General features: G+C 37.1%; 2 non-coding genes and 2 pseudogenes across 2 annotated transcripts; 3 read left to right on the top strand and 1 right to left on the bottom strand.

Moving 5' to 3' along the window:
- Window positions 1-658: 658 nt before the first annotated feature.
- On the bottom strand, window positions 659-9,558 carry LOC147579956 (small ribosomal subunit protein eS1 pseudogene; annotated as a pseudogene).
- Window positions 9,559-9,642: 84 nt separating this feature from the next.
- On the top strand, window positions 9,643-10,487 carry LOC147579957 (SIN3-HDAC complex-associated factor pseudogene; annotated as a pseudogene).
- Window positions 10,488-17,737: 7,250 nt separating this feature from the next.
- LOC112856722 (small nucleolar RNA U2-19) lies at window positions 17,738-17,816 on the top strand. The gene has a single exon (XR_003223267.1). It is a non-coding gene; the product is annotated as a small nucleolar RNA U2-19 (small nucleolar RNA).
- Window positions 17,817-17,983: 167 nt separating this feature from the next.
- Window positions 17,984-18,053, top strand: LOC112856721 (small nucleolar RNA U2-30). The gene has a single exon (XR_003223266.1). It is a non-coding gene; the product is annotated as a small nucleolar RNA U2-30 (small nucleolar RNA).
- The last annotated feature ends 593 nt before the right edge of the window (window positions 18,054-18,646 follow it).

Raw genomic sequence — 18,646 nt, forward strand, 5'->3', positions numbered from 1 at the left:
ATTGGAAGCCTTAGGCTCAGCAATCAGAAAACACAAAGAAATAAAAGGCATCCAAATCAGCCAGGAGGAGGTCAAAGTTTCACTCTTCACAGATGACATGATAATCTATATGCAAAACCCAAAAGACTCCACCAAAAAACTGCTAGAACTGATCCATGAATTCAGCAAAGTCACAGGATATAAATAAAATCAATGCACAGAAATCAGTTGCATTCCTATACACCAACAATAAAGAAAGAGAAAGAGAAATCAAGGAATGAATCCCATTTACAATTGCACCAAAAACCATAAAATACCTAGGAATAAATCTAACCAACAAGGCGAAAAATCTATACACTGGAAACTATAGAAAGCTTATGAAGGAAACTGAAGAAGATACAAAAAATGGGAAAACATTCCATGCTCCTAGATAGGAAGAACAAATATTGTTAAAATGTCAATACTACCCAAAGTAATCTACATATTCAGTGAAATATCTATCAAAATAACACCAGCATTCTTCACAGAACTCAAACAAACAATCCTAAAATTTGTATGGAACCAGAAAAGACCCCGAATAGCCAAAGCAATCTTGAAAAAGAAAACCAAAGCTGGAGGTATCACAATCCCGGCTTCAAGCTGTACTGCAAAGCTGTAATCATCATGACAGTATGGTACTGGCACAAAAACAGACACTCAGATCAATGGAACAGAATAGAGAACCCAGAAATGGACCCACAAACGTATGGCCAACTAATCTTTGACAAAGCAGGAAAGAATATCCAGTGGAATAAAGACCATCTCTTCAGCAAATGGCGCTGGGAAAACTGGAGAGCGACATGCAGAAAAATGAACTTGGCCCACTTTCTTATGCCATACACAAAAATGAACTCAAAATGGATGAAAGACCCAATGTAAGACAGGAAGTCATCAAAATCCTCGAGGAGAAAGCAGGCAAAAACCTCTTTGAACTTGTCCGCAGCAACTTCTTATTCAACACGTCTCCAGAGGCAAGGAAACAAAAGCAAAAATGAACTACTGGGACCTCATCAAAATAAAAAGCTTCTGCACAGCGAAGGAAACAATCAGCAAAACTAAAAGGAAACCGATAGAATGGGAGAAGATATTTGCAAATGACATATCAGATAAAGGGTTAGTATCCAGAATCTATAAAGAACTTATCAAACTCAACACCCAAAAAACAATCCAGTGAAGAAATGGGCAAAAGACATGAATAGACACTTCTCCCAGGAAGACATCCAGATGGCCAACCGACACATAAAAAATGCTCAACATCACTCATCATCAGGGAAATACAAATCAAGACCACAATGAGATACCACCTCACCCCTGTCAGAATGGCTGACATTAACAACTCAGGCAACAACAGATGTTGGCAAGGATGCTGAGAAAGAGGATCTCTTTTGCACTGCTGGTGGGAATGCAAGCTGGTGCAGCCACTCTGGAAAACAGTATGGATGTTCCTCAAAAAATTAAAAATAGAACTACCCTATGACCCAGCAATTGCACTACTAGGCATTTATCCACGGGATCCTGGGGCATATGTACCCTAATGTTTATAGCAGCACTAACAACAACAGCCAAAGTATGGAAAGAGCCCAAATGTCCACCGATGGATGAATGGATAAAGAAGATGTGGTATATATACACAATAGAGTATTACTCAGCAATCAAAAACAATGAAATCTTGCCATTTGCAACTACATGGATGGAACTGAAGGGTATTATGCTAAGCGAAATTAGAGAAAGACATACCATATGACTTCTCTCATATGAGGACTTCAAGATACCAAACAGATGAACATTAAGGGAGGGAAGCAAAAATAATATAAAAACAGGGACAGGGACAGAACATAAGAGATTCTTAAATATAGAGAACAAACAGAGGGTTACTGGAGGGGTTGTGGGAGGGGAATGGGCTAAATGGGTAAGGGGAATTAAGGAATCTACTCCTGAAATGCACCATATGCTAACTAACTTGGATGTAAATTAAAAAATAAATACATTATTAATAAAAAAAGAAGTTTTATCATTTGCCCCTCTTGTTCCAATCATCGATCTATTTGGAATTTATTCCAGTGCATGATAAGAGGTAGGGGTTTAATGTCATGCTTTTAAACTGTATTAACACTTTTTTTAAGTCCATTTTTTCTTTCACTGATCCACAAAAAAAGTCTGTCACAAATCAAGTTTCCATATAGGTGTGGTTCTGTTTGGGTACCCTGTTCTATTCTATTGGTCACTTTTTCTATTCTTAAACCAGTAACACTATCTTAAAATTACTATACGTTTTTTTCTTTTTTTCTTTTTCTTTTTTTTTTTTTTTTTTTTTTTGGTGTTTATTCATCTTAGAGAAGAGAGACAGAGCACAGGTCAGGGAGCGGCAGAGAGAGAGGGAGACACAGAATATTAAGCAGGCTCCAGGCTCTGAGCTGTCAGCACAGAGCCGGATGTGGGGCTCAAACCCACGAGCCTTGAGATCATGACCTGAGCCGAACAAAGTTGGATGCTTAGCCAACTGACCCACCCAGGCGTCCCTTTTTTTTAAAAACATTTTTTATTTGTCACCATTAAATATCTAAATTTCAAACAGGTTTTATTGAACTTTAGTACCAGTCTCATCCTCAGTAACTTTTCCAGAACCACTACCTTCACCATGAAGCTCCATGTGCTTTCCCAAATCAAACACAGGCTTCTTCAGCATTTTTATATTTTTAACAAAGACAGCATAGAGTGGATAAAGAGATTGACAAGACTTTTCTATGTCTTTCCCAAAGCTGTCTGGAATCAATTTATTGACCACTTCTTTCAAGTCATTTATCTGCACCTCCCACGTCATGATCTCCATCATCTTTTTCTGAATTTTCGTGGACCTGTTGGTGCTGAACATAAGAGGTCTTCTAAATCTGATTGTTACATTTTTTAGTAAAACCAATACAGAATAGATGAAGCAAATAAACATCAGTAGTCTTGACATCAACATGGGCTTCAATCAGGGTCTGCCATTTTTGACCAAGGAGCACATTTTGTCACAGATAAGATCTATCCCATGGAACTTAGGCAGTTTTTGCCCTGAACATCCTCAAAAATTATCTTGAATTTCTGAATACAACTTTCTGCAGATCAACAAGGCTCACTTCAAAAACACGACCCTTGAGGCCATCAGATGTGATTTTGGTTCCTTGAGTTCTGGTGGACTAGTGTTTTTCCAATATTTCTTATACTGAACATAACTGGTGCTTTCACATCATACCAATCCTTCTTAGAAAATGGATCAACCACTTTCTTCTTGGCTTCCTTTCTGCCACCTTTTGTAAGGTGCTTGTTCTTGCCAACGGCCATGACAAGGTTCAAGGAGCCAAAAGGCTCAGTTACTATAGCTTTTTAATAAGGTAACCTCTATGGCAAATCTCCCCATCTTATTCTTCTTCATATTTATGGCTCTTACATATAAATTATAGATATAGTTTAACAAGTTACACACACACACACACACACACACACACACACACACACACACAAGTTTCATTTGGATTTTGATTGATATTGCATTGAATTTATAGATCATTTTGGGAAGACATTATTTTAAGAAAACAATATTGAGTTTTATAATCAATAAACATAATTCATTTACTTATATTGAGCCAGTGTTGCAGAGTTCCAGGGGTATCTTTCTCACCACAAGATCCACTTATATCTTTTCTCCTTTATGCTACTTGTTCCTAAGCTTAATGAGAATGCTTTCAATATATCAAACTAAGGGGGCGCCTGGGTGGCTCAGTCGGTTAAGCGGCCGACTTCGGCTCAGGTCATGATTTCACAGTCCTTGAGTTCGAGCCCCGCGTCGGGCTTTGTGCTGACAGCTCAGAGCCTGGAGTCTGTTTCAGATTCTGTGTCTCCCTCTCTCTGACCCTCCCCCATTCATGCTCTGTCTCTCTCTGTCTCAAAAATAAACGTTAAAAAAAAATTAAAAAAAAAAAAAGAATAACGTTAGCTGTTGTATTTGGAAGGTAACCTTTATCTGGTTAGAATGGTCTCTTTTACTCCTTTATTAAGAAGTTTTTTCAAAAAATCATAACTGTGTTGAATTTTATCAAGCATGTTTTGTTTTTAATAGTAAACTAATCCTGGATTTGTGAGATATAACCATCCTGGTAATGATGTATTATTTCCTTTACATACTGTCATATTCCATTTTCTTTTTTTTTTCTTTGTTTTTAAAGTTTGTATTTATTTATTGGAGAGAGACCTACACCACACATCAGAAAGTGCCCTCATTCAGAAAGGGAAGGCAAACATTAAGGTCACCTTACATGTTTCCCTTATTTTAAGGATCATTTCCCTGTGCTATCATCTACTGTCTGAAAACAGTTGTTTCACATATTTTGCTACTTTTAAAGTTATTGGTGACACAAGGTGAAGTCCAATACCAGTTACTCCATCATGTCTAGAAGCAGCAATCTCCATCATTTTTTTAATATGCAATATTTTTATCTTTCAGTTTAAAGATCTTCAAATTTCCATTATTTTATCATTGATTCATTAATACATTTTAGTATCTAAACATAAGAACTTTAATATTTAAAAAAATTTTTTTTAATGTTTATTTATTTTTGACAGAGAGAGAGAGACAGAGCATGAGCAGGGGAGGGGCAGAGAGAGAGGGAAACACAGAATCTGAAGCAGGCTCCAGGCTCTGAGCTGTCAGCACAGAGCCTGACGCGGGGCTCAAACTCACGGACCGTAAGATCATTACCTGAGCTGAAGTCGGATGCTCAACCGACTGAGCCACCCTGGCGCCCCAGAACTTTAATAATTTTTTAATGTTTATTTTTGAGAGAGAGAGAGAGAGTGCGGGGGATGGGTAGAGAGAGGGGAGAATAGAGGATCCAAAGTGGGCTCCACGCTGACAGCAGGGAGCCAGATGCAGGGCTTGAATTCACCAACTGCGAGATCATGACCTGAGCCAAAGTTGGACACTTAACTGACTGAGCTACCCAGGCGCCCCAAAATATACGAACTTTTATAATTATTTTTTCAGTACAGATTTTTCATTTTATCCCACTGTGATCAAAGAATGCAATATGTATGACACCAGTCCTTTGAAATTTGTTCAGACTTCCTTTATAGCCCAATATATGGTTACAAATATTATCAAAAGTATTCCACTTGAAAGAACATGTATTCTGCAGTTTTTCTGTGGAGCGTTCTGTATATGTCCATTGAATCAAGCATATTAATTTGTTTCGTTCAAGTTTTCAACAATCTTGTTAACTTTGCTTTTTTGTGTGCTTGATGTAACACTGAGAAATAGCTGTTGAAATCTCTCATTATAATTGTGGAATTTGTCTCTAACTCCCTGTTGTTCCTGGTGATTTGATCCTTTTATCATCTCTAGTGATCCTCTTTAATTGCTTTTTGCTTTAAAATCTCACATTTTCTGATATTAATAGATTTATACTAGCTTTATTTCACTCAGTATTTACCTAATACATATTTTCTACTACTTTATTTTCAATTTTTCTATATTCTTATTTTTTAGCTGTATCTTTTGTGAAGACTGAAAAACATCTGTAGACATTCATCAAAACATCTGTTTCATTACTATGAAACAGGTGTTCCTCAGCAATATTTGGCAATAATGGCTTGTGATTAAAAATGCTTCTTCCTTCATGATAGTTTTGTTGTTGTTGTTGTTAAGTTTTGGAAATGGTACAATACAGGGAAGATTAGTAGCTGGAGGGAAGGAAGTTATTGAGTTATTATAACCCAATGGAGAAAAAAAATATGTAAGAAATAAAGAAAATTCAAGCTGCGGGAATGATCTTCAGACGACATCAGATCCTACGTGAGAGATGTTAGGATAAAAGAAAAGAAGAAGTTATGGTTTTATAATCTATAAGAAAGAGGAGAAAAAGAAAAAGAAAAAAAAGAAAGAAAGAGGAGGCTTTAAATCATGTAATTTAAAGCTGGAACCAGTATAACACCCAAGACCTGGCCTAAAAGGATCTGAAATGCCCAAGAAAAGGACTGAAAAGGACCACTGAAAGGATATAAATATCATCCATAATTTAAAAAGACTTAAGGATCAAGTTATGAGTATGATTATGATGAGAACCTGTATTTGCATATCTATGTATAATCTCTATCCTGAGATTTTTGTATTCTAAAGGGCTTATTGTGTATGCTATGTACTGGTCAACTATGATTCATGATTCTCCTTCCCAAACCTTCTCTTCCTCCAGTATTCCTTATTTAAATAAATGACATCCACCCATTTCCTTAAGCCAGAAATCTGGAAGTCATCCTTGATTCATCTTTCCCTCACAATCAAATCCTATTGATTTTGTCTTTTAAATATCTTTTGAATCAGTCCACTTTTTCCTCTTCCTCTTTGCCAACTCCCTAATTCATTTCCTCCAATTGTCTTCTGTTTACCCACATGTATTATTTGTGGGCCATCCTCTCCTCCATTCTTCACACAGTGCCTAGAATGATCTTTTAAAAATGCAAGTGATTATGTTACTTCCCTGTTTAAACATATAAAACAGAAAACAAAAATCCTCAATGGCTTCCCATTACTCTCAGAATAAAGACCAAACAATAAAGACTCCAAGATCTGGATTTTGTCTCTCTACATTGTAGCATGTTGGCTTTCCTTTCAGTACCTCAAAATCTATCAGTGCTATTCCTTCTGCCTAAATCACTTTCCCCTATACTCTTTACTTAGCCAACTCCTCCTCAGTTTTCTTGTTTTAGCTTTGATGTCTCTAAAACCCAATCTGATCTAAAATAGGTTACCTAATCCCCTGCTGAAAACTCCCATAGCACCCCGTACTACTTTTGCATAAACTCAGTGCATTTGTAGCTACTTATAGTGATGGTCTCCCTTCCTCTATTATCAGTTCCATGAGAATTGGAACTGTTTTATCCTTCTTTGTATCTCCAGTCCCTAGCTGACACACGGTAAGATCTTAATGTTTGGTAAATGACCAACTCACTAAAAGAATGAATGAATAAATGATGATTGAGCACAGAATGCGTGCTAGGTAGGACAGAGCAGTGTAAAGTACCTCTAGTAATTAGGTAGAAATATAAGGAAATTCTCCCTTCAGAGGAGGATTAGCAATTAACATGGGCACATTGTTTCAAGGGCACCATGAATGGTTGTATTATTATTCTTTATTTTTCCCTTTGCTCAAGTTTCTGCTGAGAAGAACGAGGCTCATGAAATTGGTATACTCAAAACATACCAATAAAATGGTGAAGGAGGGTAATCTGTGTCTCTATTTTTTCAGATGAGGGAATTGAGGTTCAGACATCAAAATTATTGGTTTATGGTCTAAAAGTATTTTGGTAACCTGTGAATTATGATGATGCCATGGTTTCTGTGTTTGACAATGAGAAATGGCCACTTTTCGGAAACTGTTTTAATGATTAGATAAGGCCTATGATTAGACAGTCTGATACCGAAAAAATAATCATTCTGAATCTTAAAAATATTTCTAATTTAATGTCAGCATAATGTAGTAACCCTTCCTTCCTAAGGTAATGATATTCTCAAAACAGATTCTGCCTCATATAAAATAGATAACTAGAGTGAACTAAATTATGAAAACAAAACTTTTTATGCATATTTCCAAGTTATCTCTGTCATGGAAGTACGATTTGTAATCTCTTTTCTCTGGCCACAGCTTTTCCAACATAGCTTCCCAACAGTGTCATGCATTTTCTTCTAAACATTATGTTCTAACTGTGTGACTAACACTGACAAATTTGTCTGTAACAAACGTCTTCCTTGACCAGCCTGTCACCACTTCCCCTAAATACAGGGTGGTTCTAAATGAGTGATCCTTCAGATACACTCCTCATTGGTATCTGGGCGTTACCTCACAATCTGGCCAAATAACTTTTATAAAGTTCAGTAAACTCTTTGGGCTGAACAAGGCTGATTTCATTTTTTGCTTCAACCATAATCATCTAATTGTTCAGACTCTCGGTCATCTTAAGGAAAAAGTGACAGAAGTTACTCAAAATGTTTGTGCAATGTAGCCTAGTTGTATGGCAACAGAAAGTAAATCACTGAAAAAACAAATTTTTTAGTGAAAGAATCATGCTAAGTATGTGACTAAGAAATGTCTCTATTCAAACTGTATTTCACATCCAGCCAATTACTTGAAAAAATACTTAAAGTATTTTATTTTTTAATGTCTATTTATTTTTGAGAGAGAGAGACAGAGCATGAGCAGGGAAGGGGCAGAGAGAGAGACACACACACACACAGAATCTGAAGCAGGCTCCAGGCTCTGAGCTGTCAGCACAGAGCCTGATGCGGGCTCAAACCCATGAACTGCGAGATCATGACCTGAGCTAAAGTTGGAAGCTTAACCAGCTGAGCCACCCAGGTGCCCCAATACTCAAAGTATTTTTAAACCGGTTCTCTAATACTCCAAACTTTTAAATTGCTTGTGGATATATTTTGTGTGGCTTATTTATTAACTTTTCTCATTCTCGACACAGCAAAATGTTTTGAGAGTTATTAACAATTGAGATATTTTTAAAAAGTCATCACTAAGTTTTACTTCTCAATCTGTAACTTTTATAGGGAATTTACTATATGTCTAATCACTTTAAAGGGAATGATAGGAGGGATAAAAAGTAAGATACAATTAAAAGTTTAACAAGTAATTGGAAACATAAGACTAACACACAACACAATTATGCAGTGAGAAACAGCAATAATCAAGTGCTGGATTGTATGGCAGTTAGTGAGGCTACATAGAAACAAGTTAAAGCTTTGTTTCTAAGGAGGTAAACTGGTAAACCTTTATTTTTTTTTAAGAAATTGACAATATTTATTATATTTTTTATCTGATTTTTCTTTTCCAAAATGTGGCTATAAAATCTGATTATCAGCTTTATAACCAGCTTTACTTTTAATTTTTAATTATTTTCATAATTTTAAACATATACAAAATTTTAAACATATACAAAAATAGGAAAATGCATCTTCATGTTCACATCACCAAGCCACATGTATAGTTTTATTTTCTTAGGATGTTCTCTCCATAAAGATATTCACAAGCTATTTCTCACACCTTTCAGAATTTAACTCAAATCACCTCACAAAGACCTTCAGTGACCACTCTAATTAAAACTGTATCACCCAAACTCCCTCTGCCTCTTCCCTTTCTTTTTTCTTGCCGTAACATTTATCACCTTCTAACATATTATACTTAAAAAATATTTTATTTCTTATCTGTTTGCAATCCAATAAATTTCATGAAGACAGGGTTTATTAAATGTCTTCTTCATTCCCATTACCCAGAACAAGGCCTACTACAAAGAAGTGCTCAATAAATAGTCAACGAATTAATACATATTGACATGGGGAGATGTTCATGATATATATTAAAAAAAAAAAAAAAAAAAAAAAAAAAGAACTGGGGAATCTACACCTTCCCAGCCAGTGGTAGCAACTGCAGAACTGCAGTAGACCATCTGTCTAGACAAGACAGTTGAGGAGAAGGGAGCAATTGGAAGGTGGGGGGGGGGGGGTTAGCTTGGCGTGCACTCCAGACCTCAGGAACGTTATTGTGCGTGGAACGGCTGATTTTGGAAGACTGTTGCCCAGAAGAAAAGATGTTTGGTTTTCACAAGCCAAAGATGTACCAAAGTATAGACGGCTGCTGTATTTGCAGAGCTAAGTCCTCCAGTTCTCGATTCACTGACAGTAAACGCTATGAAAAGGACTTCCAGAGCTGTTTTGGGTTGCATGAGACTTGTTCAGGAGACATCTGTAATGCCTGTGTCCTGCTTGTGAAAAGACGGAAGAAATTGCCAGCAGGATTAAAAAAAATAAAAATAAAAACTGGAATCACGTGGTAGATGCAAGGGCAGGACCCAGTCTGAAGACAACATTGAAACCAAAGAAAGTGAAAACTCTATCTGGAAACTGGATAAAAAGCAACCAGATCAGTAAACTACAGAAGGAATTTAAATGTCACAATTCTGATGCTCACAGTACCACCTCAAGTGCCTTTCCAGCTCAGTCTCCTTGTTACAGTAACAAGTCAGATGGTGGCTCAGATACAGAGATGGCTTCTGGCTCTAAGAGAACGCCAGTTTTTTTCCTTTTTAGGTCTCACATACTGGAAAAGACAGAAAATACGTTGCAGAAGTTCTCATTGACACACATTTATTCAAGCCTTGCTGCAGCAATAAGAAAGCAGCTGCTGAGAAGCCGGAGGAGCAGGGGCCAGAGCCTCTGCCCATCTCCACTCAGGAGTGGTGACTGAGATTTAGGTAGAAGGGGAACAAAAAAACAATTTAAATTTTGGAAAGAAAACAAAGCAACAAAACCCTCCTATTTTTAACTTGGATACCTGCTATTCTGCCAAAAGACACTTTCTAGAATAGTTTTGAATGGGTTGTTATTTCTCCTCCAGTTCCACAAACTCTGAAGCCAGTGTCTAGCCTACTAAAAGAAAAAAGTATACATAATATTTAAGATGTTGAGTATTTCATAGGAAAGCTGAATGATGCTGTAAAGTGCTCTTTAAGTCTTTTTTTTTTTAATCCCCTTTTAATGAATGAAACTAGGGGAATTTCAGAGGACAGAGATGGGATTTGTTGTATGATAAACATATGTAGTTTTAGTCTTTCTATATTGAGAAGCAGTGGTTGGGGCATTTTTAAGATGACTGGCTGTGCTTGTTTTCCTTCATGATAATAAATTTGTCATAACTCAGTAACACGGACTTGCCCCAAGAGGTAGTTGTTAATAATTTAAGGTCTTGCCAAGGTTCTGATGATTTAAACCTGTACTACTGAATATTAAGCAGGACAAAGCTGTCTGGTGCAAATACCTTGAAGGAGTAATTTCTAAACATACAGAGAGGTAACTTGAGTGTATATGTTGCATCCTCTGTCACCTCCCTCCGTATTGATTTTTAATAAAGATTTTAATCTATTTTGAAACTTCTAAAGCAGAATCAAAGCTCCTCTGGGGAAATGTCAAGTTTTAGGATGAGGAATCCTAAATAAAGAGTACCAAAGCATTACCACACGGTAGAGATCACATTCTATTAAAAATGTTAAATTATCTTAAAAAAATGTGCAAATCTTCAGGATGGCACACACAAAAAACAAAGGTTAATGCTTCTTGGGGAACATTTCTTAGAGGGCTTGCCTAGCGTGTAAATAATTGCCTTTGTGTTACACGACTGGTGACTTCATTGAAAATCTTCACAATTCAGTTTTAGCTCTGGATTACTTCAGTTGACCTCTGTGAAGGTTTTGTCTGTGTAGAGTGGTTGTTTGATTTTAACCTGTTAGGGTTTGGGTTTTTTGTTTTGTTTTTTTTTCCACTCTATATTAAAGTAAAATTCTAAAAGAAAAGAGGTGTGTGTTAATGCTGAGTGGGCTGGTTTAGGTTTGACTTCTTTCAGTCAGGCTTTGTGAACATTGAGATGTCAGATGATGCATCCTGAAGATGGAGCTCTTCAATTCCAAAATCTTCATTTGAAGGCTTTTTACTTGAACCCAAACCAAAGTACTCTGGGTGCCTCTTTTCTAAACGTTCAGGAATAACCTATCACCGGTTCAGACTTTTCATAACCAGGGAGGATCATTTGCCTACCCTATAACAACATGACTCAGTGCTTATTTTTTTTTACACTTAATATATTTTTTATTTTTTTTAATTTTATTTTTTATTTTTTAAAATTTATATCCAAAGTAGTTAGCATATAGTGCAACAATGATTTCAGGGGTAGATTCCTTAGTGCCCTTCACCCATTTAGCCCACCCCCCCTCCCACAACCCCTCCAGAAACCCTCAGTTTGTTCTCTAGATTTATGAGTCTCTTCTGTTTTGTCCCCCTCCCTGTTTTTATATTTGTTTCCCTTCCCATATGTTCATCTGTTTTGTCTCTTAAAGTCCTCAGATGAGTGAAGTCATATGATTTTTGTCTTTCTCTGACTGACTAATTTCACTTAGCATAATACCCTCTAGTTCCATCCACGTAGTTGCAAATGGCAAGATTTCATTCTCTTTGATTGCCAAGTAATACTCCGTTTTATATATATATATATATATATATATATATATATATATATATATATATATATATATCCATTTCTTTATCCATTCATCCATCGATGGAAATTTGGGCTCTTCTTTATCCATTCATCCATCGATGGAAATTTGGGCTCTTGCCATACTTTGGCTATTGTTGATAGTGTTGCTATAAACATGGGGGTGCATGTGTCCCTTCGAAACAGCACACCTGTATCCCATGGATAACTGCCTAGTAGGGCAATTGCTGGGTCATAGGGTAGTTCTATTTTTAATTTTTTGAGAAACCTCCATACTGTTTTCCAGATTGGCTGCACCAGCTTGCATTCCCACCAGAACTGAAAAAGAGATCCTCTTTCTTAGCATCCTTGCCAACATCTATTGTTGCCTGAGTTGTTAATGTTAGCCGTTCTGACAGGGGTGAGGTGGTATCTCATTGTGGTCTTGATTTGTATTTCCCTGATGATGAGTGATGTTGAGCATTTTTTCATGTGTCGGTTGGCCATCTGGATATCTTCCTTGGAGAAGTGTCTGTTAATGTCTTTTGCCCATTTCTTCACTGGATTGTTTTTTGGGTGTTGAGTTTGATAAGTTCTTTATAGATTCTGGATACTAACCCTTCATCTGATATGTCATTTGCAAATATCTTCTCCCATTCTGTCGGTTGCCTTTTAGTTTTGCTGATTATTTCCTTCGCTTTTAATAAAAAGCAGAAGCTTTTTATTTTGATGAGGTCCCAGTAGTTCATTTTTGCTTTTGTTTCCCTTGTCTCCAGAGACGTATTGAGTAAGAAGTTGCTGTGGCCAAGATCAAAGAAGTTTTTGCCTGCTTTCTCCTCGAGGATTTTGATGGCTTCCTGTCTTACATTTAGGTCTTTCATCCATTTTGAGTTTACTTTTGTGTATGGTGTAAGAAAGTGGCCCAGGTTCATTCTTCTGCATGTCGCTGTCCAGTTTTCCCAGCACCACTTGAAGAGACGCTCTTTATTCCATTGGATATTCTTTCCTGCTTTGTCAAAGATTAGTTGGCCATACATTTGTGGGTCCATTTCTGGGTTCTCTATTCTGTTCCATTGATCTGAGTGTCCGTTCTTGTGCCAGCAGTGCTTATTTTTAAAACTGGATTTTAAAAATTAGTATAAATAACAGTAAGGAGTGAGCCACTTTTTATGGGCACCCTATAGTTTTATAGTTCTTAATCCAAACTTAAAATTTTATATTTCTTCCTTATGGCAAAAACTACAAGCCACCATATGCACAGATTACACCGTGAGTTGGGTTGGCTCTCCCACAGCCTCTGAGGTAAATTACAAGAGTCCCAGCCATTATCATCTTCCTCCTCGTTTCAAAAAAATTTTTTTGTACATTTTGGCTACAGTATTGGTGTTAGAATATACCATAATATGGATCATCTCTACCTCTGTATTTATTTATCTATTACTAGACCTCAACCAAGGCCTTCTTTTTCCCCTTCCACCTCTTTGCCTGTAGGATGTACTGTATGTAGTCATGCACTTTGTATTAATATATTAGAAATCTACCAATCTGTTTTGTACTTTTTATACTGTTGGATAACTATAATCAAAACTTTTACTAGGGTATTGAATAAATTTAGTCTTACTATGAAATAAAAAAAAAACCTGCAACACAGTTTGGATAATATTATGCCATACTGGGGAGTAGGGGGAGGAATGGCCTTGCCACAGGTTGTAGCACTCACCAAAATATTCTGAACTCCCCTTTCACATGTCACACCTGACTTGCAGCAGGGCAGAGCCATGGTTACTAGTTATGACTAATAAATTGTAAATGGAAGTAGAGTATGTCAATTATGGGCTGAGGCAGTAAAAAATCCATGTGTGATTTTATAGTCTCTTTATGGTGACTAAAAGCACAATGTATTACAGAGTGTGGCCACAACCTGGTCGAACCTCCATTAGCTGGGGCCCCTGACTGACTACATGGAGAAAACACCCTGCTAATCTGTGTAAGAAATGCAGCATTAGCAAGAAATTTTTGTTGTGTTAAGCCACTGAGATTTGGATGGATTGTTTGTTATTGCAATATAATCTAGCTTATCTTGACCAATACACATACACAAACTAGCATTTATCAAGCACTTACTATATGCTAGTAATTATGCTGAACACTTTTCATCTTATCTATTAAACCCTCACAAAACCTTGTAGGACAGTACTATTATGCTGAAATGAGGAAACTGAGGCAGTGTGAGGACAAATAACTTGTCCAAGGTGGCCAGCTAAATGGAAAAGCTGGAAATGGAACCCAGGCAGTCTGGATGAAGATCTACCAAACTATTAACATAATATTATTAACAGGAATATTAACATAAAAGCCTTGAGAGCAGGATTATGGGGAATGGTCACTCTTTGTTCTGTGTTTCTGTAATGTTACAGATTTTAAAACAACCATTCATTACCTTTGCAGTAAGCAATAAACAAATAAATGGGTACACAAACTATATGTTAGATACTTAAAGACTGAATTCAGAGATGGAAGTCAAGTGACACTGGAGAATGGTATAATCAAGGAATGCCTAAAAATGACTCTCTGCTACCCATAGCCATACCTAGTTTTATAGGTGAATTCCAGCAAGTAAGGTGAATCATAATATATTTCACAATAAAATTGGCTTAGTTTCTGCGCAGGGGCAGGAGGAGATACCCATATATATTTTAACTTTCAGCAAGGAAGGAGTTAATAAAATAGGCTGTGCCAACAGCAGGATGAATGTTGTGGTTCTAGGAATGTCTTCCAGTATTTAAGAGCACTCTTCAAAAGAAAAGTAATTATAATAAAACAATTCTTTATACCTAAAAGTGGCCTCATTAAATGCACATTTTAAATGTTCCACTCAATCATATTTAAACAAAATATATATGGCATAATATATTATAATAAAGTGTACATGTGCTTATTCTGGCTGCCCTGGATCTGATTTTGAAAATTCAACAATGTCTGACTCTGGACAGGAGGAAACTGAAAGACCAAAATACAGTTTCCCCAGACTCTGGCTGTTCTTGGGCAGCCTAGCCTCACTTGGCCTCTATTGTTTTTTGAGCCTGGTTGGTTCTCCAGCCTTCCCATTGATACTATAAACTAACAATCCTTCCACAGTTGGTTTCTATTGCTTGGAAGCAGGAAGCTGACTACCAAGCAGTAGATATAGGCAACTGTATAATGTGAAGAAGACACAGCACCTACGAAAAAATGAGCCACTTTTGAAGGTCTGAACAAGACATATGTTGTTATCTATAACATGTTAATAAATACACTTCACAGTTCGATTAGATTTGAGATGTTTTACATAGAACCACATTTCTCCTAGGTTTGATCCTTTGCTTCCCTTCCAGGAATTGCTGTCATATCCGAGTGTCCCTAACTCCACACATAAATAGCCCTGTGCTTTATCACCAGTCATGTTTCTTTTATAACATCACACTTTCAAAAAAGTGTCATTATGTAACATGATCTACTCAGCAGTAAAAATGCTATAAAGTTTTGGTTTAACGTTATAAAAAATAAATTACTGAACTATCTTATTAGGTTAAGTTTAAAAGTCTATAAAATATAACACAGCCTCACCTATAACAAAATGAAAACCACCTGAGTTTCATTTGTCTTATGGAAATAATAATGCCTGTCTTATCTCCCAGTATTAACATAAGGATCAAATAATTTATGAACATTAATATGTTTAAGGTATGTACCATATTTCATCAAATCTTAAGATACATCTACTGTAAGACCTATCATTAGTTTATATACCACAAAAAAAGAAACAATACGGCCAATTAAAAACTATAACACATACTTTCTTAACACTTACAAATTCTATTTCAAAACCTAGCAAAAGAGACATTTATGTAAGTAGACATAGATTGTTATATATAATTCTTTTGCAAATATTACAAGAAAAATATGAATGAAATAAATGGGTTAAGGTATTCTTAACAGTTTTCATTGAACCCAACACTCCCAAATCATTTCTCAACTCAATCACTGATAGCATGTTTTCCCACATAATATCATGATCTTTGCCAGCAGAAACATTGATGATATAGCATTTCTTATAAGAATCCACAAACTGTTTTTCTGGTTCAAGACAGTGACAAAAGAGAACCTTAAAGTCACCTCCTTTCACAGACACACCGAATCTTCAGCTACATACAGAACAATCCCCTCTGAAAGAAATCTAGAAACTAGCTGAGTGACTCTTACACATCAGGCAAGTGAGAAAAAACTCCCACTGAATTGAGTAGGAAAGCCTCAGACACAATCTTATCCCTGGAGCAGCAACACACAACTAGGAGGGAGCTCACAACTCCCAGCTTCTCTCTGAGGAGAGAAGGGCTTGGACACCAGAGCTGGCACCACAACTTTTAAGACTTCTACCTGAGAAATGGACTCACAAAACACCTAGCTCTGAAAGCCAACAGGGACTTACATCCACGAGATCCACAGTCTATAGTGAACTAATAGTTCTTACAGGATTTGTGTGGACTCACCATGGCTTGGCCCTCAGAGCCCAGCGCAGAGGGAGCAGACTGAATCATGCCCAGTTTCCCCACGAAAGAAGCTATTGCTTACCTTTAAAGTTTTGGCTTGAGGGGCAGGTTTCTAATTTAAAACACTTCTAGAGGCGAACTGCAATATTCTCCAGAAACCACAGAGACTGGTAGGGACATCTTCCTGTTCTCCCTCTGCCTCACTCCAGGTAGGTCATCAGTATATCCCAAAAAGGAGCTCGTCCACATGTCTGGTGCCCCAGTTTTTGCAGCTGCTCCCAGAGGAAGCCCTCTAATGGGGCTTATGTTTGCAGGTACCACAAGACTGTAAGAGAGAAACCATTCTTAAGGAGGTATCCATCCCTCACTGCACACTGCAGAGGCAGCAGATTGACACACAACCTTTTTGTGAAAGAGGCCTATTAGTTTATCTCTCAATAGCTGTGACCTGTGGGGCAGGCTTCTATCATAACGCACATCTAGAGGCCCACTGCCATCCTCTCCAGAAACCAGGAAGGCCAGCAGGCACCATCTTTGTGCTCTCCCTTTGTCCCACTCCACGTTACCAACGTCTTTGAGAAAGGAGCTTATGCATAACGGGTGCCACCCTGGCTTTTGTGGCTGCCCCCCAGAGGACACATCTCTTGATAACCTGGCACTGGTAGCCAGTGGGACTCGTGTTCATAGATTCAGTGGGTTGGTAGCAAACAAAGAAACAACTCTTAACTGTCTATCCCCCTCAGGGCTTGATGTGCAGAGGGAGCAGACAGAAACACACATCTCCCAGTCTGCCCCTGAAGGAGGTATATTTACATACTTAATTTAATTAATTTTTTTTTTTTTTTTGAGAGTGAGAGAGCATGAGCAGGGGAGGGGCAAAGAGAGAGGGAGAGAGAGAATCTTTTTTTTTTTTTTAATGTTTATTTATTTATTTTCAGAGATGGGGGAAGAGCAGAGAGAGGGAGAACAAGAATCTTGAGCAGGCCCTGCACTGTCAGTGTGGAGCCCAATGGAGGGTCGACCCACAAACCATGAGATCATGACCTGAGCTGAAATCAACAGTCTGACGCTTAAATGAATGAGCCACCCAGGTGCTCCAAGAGGCATATTTACATACTTTAAAAAGAAGTGGCTCAATGATGAAAATACCCAAATCTGAGTATCAGAGGACTTCCAATCTACGTGATGCATGATCTTTGTAGTTCTGAGAAGCAAAAGTAATTTAAAACAATAAGGGCTTATGTCTAGAGTTAGGAATGCATGCGTGTGTGGATGTGTGTTCATAAAAGTGACAGTAAAATAGTGAGAACTTGTTGATGGATGAGTAAGATATCTGTGGGGGTAATTATGTATGTGTATGAAAGACTAATCAGCTCTAATCAATGATGAAAAGGTTTTAATACAGACCTTTGTAACTACAAGGGTTTCTACACTTTCTCTGAGCTCAAAATGAAAAATTTTTTAAAGAAAGTTAAAAAGATGCTCCCTGAGTGTCTGCTTCTAATCTGTCTGCATTTAGTGCTGACTGAGATCTTCCCCTTTGGGACAATGAGAAATATTGGCACACCCTCAACTACTGGAAGCCACTAAGAACATAGAAGGCCATTTGGACAACCACAAAATTTTGAGAGAAAACCACAAGGAAGTCAAGATTGAATAATAAGGTTCATTGCCTAAATGAGACCACCTCTTCAAGACCGAGAAACGTGGTTGTTTTATCTAATGCACAGAAAATCAACAGAAAGAGTCAAGAAAAATGAATAGAGGAATATGTTCCAAACAAAACAACAAACTAAAACCTCAGAAAAATTCCTTAATGAAAGAGAGATAAGTGATTTACCTGACAAGAAGTTCAAAACAATGTCATAAAGACCACTTGCTGAGGTCAGGAAAACAATGCATGAACAAAGTGAGAATTTCAACAGGAGATGAAAAATATAAGAAAGTACCAAACAGAAATCACATAGCTGAAGAATTTAATAATTGAACTGAAAAATTCAATAGAAGGTTTTTTTTTTTTTTTACATTTATTTATTTTTG

The sequence above is a fragment of the Puma concolor genome, chromosome B3 (genome assembly GCF_028749965.1).
Source record: "Puma concolor isolate L17-30 chromosome B3, mPumCon1.1.hap2, whole genome shotgun sequence".
Taxonomy (NCBI): Eukaryota; Metazoa; Chordata; class Mammalia; order Carnivora; family Felidae; genus Puma; species Puma concolor.